The following is a 6,481-nucleotide window of genomic DNA, read 5'->3' as shown; positions in this document are numbered from 1 at the left end:
TTCTTGGGTTCATGGTGTGTGGTTGGTGTGTGTGTGTGTGTGTGTGCGCACGCGCGCACGTGCGTTCATGACATACATGTGCATGTGTTCAAGCCTATGGAGGTCAGCAGTCAACCTTTGGTGTTGTCCCCAGATGTCATCCACCTTATTATTTGAGATTCTCACTGGAATTCTTCAGTTAAGTAGGCTATGATGAGCAAGCCCTAGGGAAACGTCTCTAATTTGGGGCTTATAAGCACAGGAGTGTCACCACATCCAAATTATTTGTCCCCTGCATGAGGTCCTGCATTTGATGGCACAGCAAACAATTTAGGGAGTAAGTTATCCTCCAGCCCGAGTTTTATATTTCAAACTCATTTAATGTTCACAGTGACTCCAGGAAGGATTTCCTATACTTGATTTTAAAGACGCAGACATGAAATCACATAGAGGTTAAGCAACTCTCTCCAGGTCACACAGGTAAGATGTGGCCAAGCTCAAGAAGGAACCAACAAACATTAAGAGTCACTGCACTTAGGAGCAACTGTAAATTTCAACTGTGGACTTATGGTATGGTAGCATTTTCATTGTGGGTTTCTATTTGTCTATTTTCCAGAAACTTCCAAAGGTAAAAGTTACCTTCATAAATTTTCCCACAATTGTAGGGCATGTTGATGGGTCTGTAGTCCCTGGATTCTGAAGATGGAGATATGAACATCACAAGTTCCAGGTTATCCTGGGCTACATAGTTAAACATTGTGAATGATGATGGTGGTGGTGGTGATGATGATGATGATGTTTAAAAAAAATGTTTAGCAGGTTAGGTACCTGCTGTTAGTTCCTTGCTATAGAGCGTCTACATTTACCAGACTGTATGCTGGCAAATCTCAACAAATGGATGGCCGTGTGCCCAGTCCCAAGAAAACACATGACAATCAATACAATTCTGTACTCGCTGGAGAAAACAGGCTAAGCGAGAGACCCGGCAGTCTATGCATTCCCTATGATTTGAGTCCAATCTTCACACTGTCTCTCTCAGCTACACAGTGAGGAAATCGAAGCTCCACAGCCCATGGCTTGCTACCAGCAGGCACCGACCTGAAAGCAGGCAGAAGATAGGGTCTCATTTTGCAGGCGGGGATCCCCTCTCTCCAGGTGGTTCCAGGTGATGTCACTGATGGAGTATGGGTGGCTCTTCTCAGAGACCGAGGCTGTGGGAATAATGGATGGAGGTCCTGTAGGCTTGGCCGGGGCCCTGCCTGTTTGTCAAGCGCTGGCTAGGGACAGCATTCACGTTAGTGATTCAGCGGTAGCTAGGCTGGCAGCTGAGCATTTTGGAGAACCTGCCTGTCAGTCAAGGCTTACACTCAGCCCTTAATGGCTCTTCCCTTGTTGTTTGCCCGGTGTCGCTTTTATCTTAAGTGAATTTAACAATGGTGAAAGGTGCCAGTCTGAGGTCCCCCGAGAGGAGCTTTGCTGGGAGAACAGTCGCAATGAAAAGTCCCTTCCATCAAATCATCTCTGCTGCTGCTCCACCTGGAGAGTAAGTCACCCCATGGCTGCAGGGACACCCTGGAGGCTGGGCTGAGCCCACCAAGCTTTTCCCTCTGCTCAGCAGGCATCCTTCAGGAAAGCCAGCTGCTTGCAGGTCTGCAAAACCGGAGACATCTTGCGATTGCTTTTCCCCTAATGTCTACACCCAGGAGTGTCTCTGAAGGAATTTAATCTCAGTGTTTTGGGTAAATTTATACTTATCTCCTCAAAGAATTCTTTCCAATGAGTCATATGTTGCCCAAGAGGATGTGTGAGATTTGTAAACAGTTACATCCTTAAGGACTTTTCCCCTCTATTGGTCAGGTTCAATGTAACGACTAAGCCACCTATGAACAAGAGACTGATGTGCGTTTTTAATCTAGAGAAGTTCACGAGATGACTCTGAGGGGTGCAGACCTCACAAATCGGTCAGGGGAGGGTGAAAGCAGGCCTCAGTTTACCCAGTCAGGCCTGAGAATAAAGGTGGCAGAGTGAAGTGTGCGAGCAGGAAAGAGAGAAGGGGGAATCGAGGCCCTGGGATAAGAAAGAACAGCTGCAGGCACGATGTGTGCAGTTGCAAACACAATGTGTGCAGCTGCAGGCATGATGCATGTAATCAGTGACTAAAGCGCAGAAGTAAAGATTATCCAGTTCGCAGACATAATGGCTGTGTCTCTAGACTGAACCTCTCTGCATCTAAACCCAAGTCAACAATGGTCGAATGAATAGTCAGAAGAAGCTGACACCTGCACACCAGTGTGTGTGATGGGGTAGATGTGTGTGGTGTGTATACAGTGTATTTAGCATGAATGGTATGGCATATGTGTGTGGGGGGGGTGAATGTTGTATGTGTGGTGTGTATGTGGTGAGTATTTTGTGTGGCGTAGGTATGTTTTCTGATATGAGTGGGTGGCATGCGTATGTGAAAATGGTGTTTGTATATGTGTGTGGAGTGTGGTGTATATATGAATGTGTGCCATGTGTGTGTGTGCATATGTGGGTATAAGTGTGTATAGGGAGGAATGTACATGATGTGTGTGTGTGTATATGGTGTATCATATGGTATGTATATTTTGTGTGTGCACATGTGTATGTGGTATATGTGACAGTGTGTTGAATGTTGTTTTGTGTGTGGTTTGTGTGGTATGTGTATGTGCTGTGTTTTGATATATATGTGCATATGTATGGAGTGTATGTATGTGGTATGGTGCATGGGTGTGTGTGTGGGTGTGTGAGTGCGTGTGCCTGTGTATGTTGACAGAATATATCTCCAAGAACATCCTATTGCTTACTGCTTGAAACAGCAGGACCTACTGGAGGCTAACTTCCCTGGTGTTCTGTTCCTGAAGTGCTGAGGACCTCTGATGGTAGAACTGTTGTACTTGATATGAAGTCTGCCACAGTAAGGAAGACAGTGTCAGTAGTCTACTCAGAGTGTGCTATATCTAGCTGTGTTGCTCTCAGGATGGCTTTTTACAGACAACTATAGCCATTGCCAAGATTTAAGGGCACTCACAGGGCCCCTAGTACTTCTTTCTTATTTATTTAAATGTACGCACATTTGCCATTCACTTTTTTTAAATAAGGCCTTTCTCTGAGTTGTAGTGTATACGTTCCAAAAGGATGACACAGAGTGCTAAAATGGGTGCAACAAGGTTGTGCGGGCTCTGTGAGGACCTTGACCTCAAGCCCCATGGTTCTAGGGAGAAGCAGTTCATAGGTCATCTTGAGGAAAAAGAAGGCAGGGATGACAGAAGACAGAGGAAACGTGACAGAAGACCAGACAGGAGTTTTCCTGGGCTTAGCACTACCTCCAGGCACTAAGGTCTAGGAAGATTCCTGGGAACCAGTGCTGGCATGTAGACCAGGACCAAAGAGTCATAGGAGGGGGCAGTAGTTGTTGTAGAGGATCACGGACAGGTGAGTCCACACCTGACTAGCTATCTAAGCCTCCTTAGCCAGACCATCACCTCCTAACGCACCCCAGTGTTTCCTGTCTGCTTGTGTGTCTGCACTTCATCCCCGTTTTAAAACCCACAGTCTTCCAAGCCCACTTCCACAGATTGAAAATACCTTTTCATTTATGCTGTCAGTGGGTCCACCCTCCATGATATGGACAAATGCTTGTTCTCTTCACCGATGCATTTACTACATAGAGCGACTCAGTACTTCACTGGGAGTGGATTCCCCCAACAGAGGCATTGGAACCAGAGAAGTGCAGCAAAGGGGACTGAGGTTACTGGGCCAAGCCACTCCTGAACAAACAAATTCTGAATTGTTCTGTGTCCAAACCTCCCAGGCCTTCCCTCTTTGGAATGCTATTCTCCCTCCTCTTGACTTATCAGGGACAAACTCTGCTGCTAGGTCCCATGTCAACTCCTAGCTCCTGGGTGACTCTTTCATAGACCTCCACAACTCACATCCCTGAACCATTGAGTCCCGATGAGCCTAGGGTTGCCCTGATGATTCAAATTGAGAAGGAAAGAGTAGGCATGAGTTCTCAGGATCATTCATATATATATAAACCTTTCCTAAGAGGGAAATATAATGATATACATGTGTGTACATATATATGTGAATACATATCCTCATATATTATATATTACCTTGTATTTAATAGGTGTCACTATCATTTGGTTTCTTCACTTAATGTGTATTTGTCTGGTGGCTGCTGCCATATTCCTGTCCCTGTCCCATGGAGCACTGAGTCAAAAGGACAAAGAAAACCACAACCAATAAGACACTTCCAAGCTAGGAGCTAAAGGGGAGACGTAGAAGCAAACCATGGCGGACTATGAGAGTTGCTAGAACAGTAAGGCAATAAAGGGGAAGAGTGGGTGCATTACATGATGTAGGTGAGAGACAGGAACAGAGACTTGATGAAGGAGAGGGTGGACCAGCCGTGTGGAGACCTCAAGAAGGAAGATTTCCAGGCAGAAGGGATGGGCACAAGTCGTGAGGTACGTGCCCCGATGCATTTGGAGAAGTACTGTAAGGTCAGGAGAGAGGAGTGTGGCAAGGAATCAACTGGGAAGGGGGCAGGTGGGATGGTCCATGGAGAACCCTGTGCCTGATGGAAGGGCTGGGGCTTGTAGCTTTGCACAGAAGGGTATTGGGTTTTTTTAATTATTATTATTATTAATATCTTAAGAATCCTGTGGCTTCTGGGTGAAGACAGACATAGGTGAGCAGGTTTGATGATGGGAAAATTTGTTAGTCATGTTGCAAAAATGGGTGAGAGTCCAGTGGGCTGGACAAGATTTAAGAAGTAGGGACTGTGAGAGGAAGTAGGTGTGGCCTAGTTTGGGACATAGGGCAGACAGGGGGGCAACACAATAGTCAGGACCTGGAATGAGAGGAGTATTTTGTCCAAAGGGCATCTGGAATTGCTGTTGGCTGGTCTGGGGATGCCTGTCCTGGAAGCAAAGATCAAGGGTTTAGCTTTAGAGAGAATAAGTGGGTGATGCCGACTGACCATCCATGGTAGATGCAATACAGTGTTACAAGGTGCAGTTCCCTTTTCTATTCACATCCGAGTTACCGAGCAGTTCTCAGGAGGCTAGAGATCCTTTGGGTGAACCAAAGCCTCTACTTTAAGCCTCCTCTATGTATCAATATCACTACCTTATCAGAAAGCCTGATTTAGTATTCTCTACTTTCCCCCCAGATCTTCCTCTATTCTTAGTATAGGACTTAGAACTAATACAATAAATCCCCTGTTTGTATTGAGTTCAGGCAACAGAACAGGAGCCCAGCATTTCCTGAGCTCTTTAAAATAGAATCCTCATGCTTCTAAGCCCTTTCATGAAAGATCCTTGCCACCCATGCGTTGGCTTCCTGAGAACACCCAGCAATTATATCGTCTGGATGAATCTTGGTGAGCGCCCAGGCATACAGTGTGCAGTGGCAGAGACCTGCACTCTTCCAGGATCCCCACAAACAAGAGATTAAAAGGCAGAAGATGAATGGCCTCTGCTTCAGAAACAGCTGCTGCTGCTCCGGCATCTGCATGGCCAGTTGATTTAGAGATTTGTGAAGAGAGCCTCTGAGCCCCAGGCTCCTGCCAAGTGGTTCACCAGGAGCATCCCCGTGGCAGGAATTATCACTCCACACCAGGTGCTGCAGGACAAATACCTTGGAGCCAGGAGATGAAATACACCTGCTGCTGGCGAGTCCTGCAGATGAGACCTGGGCACAGCCCCGAACAGGAAGGTCATCCTGCCCTGAATGTCACTAATAGTGACTCGGAGATAAGTCAGTAGCACTCATCAGAGACTGCTCCAGAGGGATGTGCCAGGGCCCTGCTTTTGATGAAAGGCCCTGGTGGTGTTGCCGGTTCTCTATTATTGATGTCACAATGCCTAGAGATGCAGGTGGGTACAGTCAATCCAAACAATATAAAATAAAGCCATGTCGTGCTAACTGTGAATGATAGCAGAATCCTTTCCCCTAAGCACGGCTTCGCAGATATTTTAAGTACTAACTTACTAGCTATAGGTCAGTTCCCCACCACCACCCCGCCAATAAAAATTAATGTCCTAGTCACTAGGGAGATATCTTAAAGGGTAAAATGCTTACCTCGTAAGAACCAGGGACTGAGTTTGGTTCTCAGCACTGATAGAAAGAACCATGTGTAGTGGTGCCGTGTGTGCTTGAGGTCAAAATGCTGGGGAAGTGAGTCAGGAGCATCTGTACAGCTCAGTGGTCCGTTGGCCTAGCCTAATTAGTGAACTCTAGGTCCCAGTGAAAAGCCCCGTCCCAAGAAACAAAGTGGGTGTCTCCTGAGAAACATTCCACAGGGTTGAATCTAGTCTCCAGATGTTTGTACATTAACTCCCTCACACAAGCGAATAAACACACACACACACACACACAGACACACACACACACAGACACACACACACACATGGGTGCATGTGTAGGCACATATACACACAAAGCAGTGTTGTAAAAGTCTGGTATGATCACA

The 6,481-nt window shown here is 46.4% G+C and overlaps 1 long non-coding RNA gene across 1 annotated transcript; it reads right to left on the bottom strand.

The window, feature by feature from the left end:
- Positions 1-338: 338 nt before the first annotated feature.
- LOC120096312 (uncharacterized) lies at positions 339-5,846 on the bottom strand. Its single transcript, XR_005492628.2, has 2 exons — positions 5,647-5,846; positions 339-1,190 (listed from the first exon to the last, which is right to left on the bottom strand). It is a non-coding gene; the product is annotated as an uncharacterized LOC120096312 (long non-coding RNA).
- Between the last annotated feature and the right edge of the window lie 635 nt (positions 5,847-6,481).

Source organism: Rattus norvegicus, chromosome 13, assembly GCF_036323735.1.
Source record: "Rattus norvegicus strain BN/NHsdMcwi chromosome 13, GRCr8, whole genome shotgun sequence".
Taxonomy (NCBI): domain Eukaryota; kingdom Metazoa; phylum Chordata; class Mammalia; order Rodentia; family Muridae; genus Rattus; species Rattus norvegicus.
The sequence above is the reverse complement of the archived record's forward strand: the minus strand, read 5'-3'. Positions and strand labels throughout refer to the sequence as shown.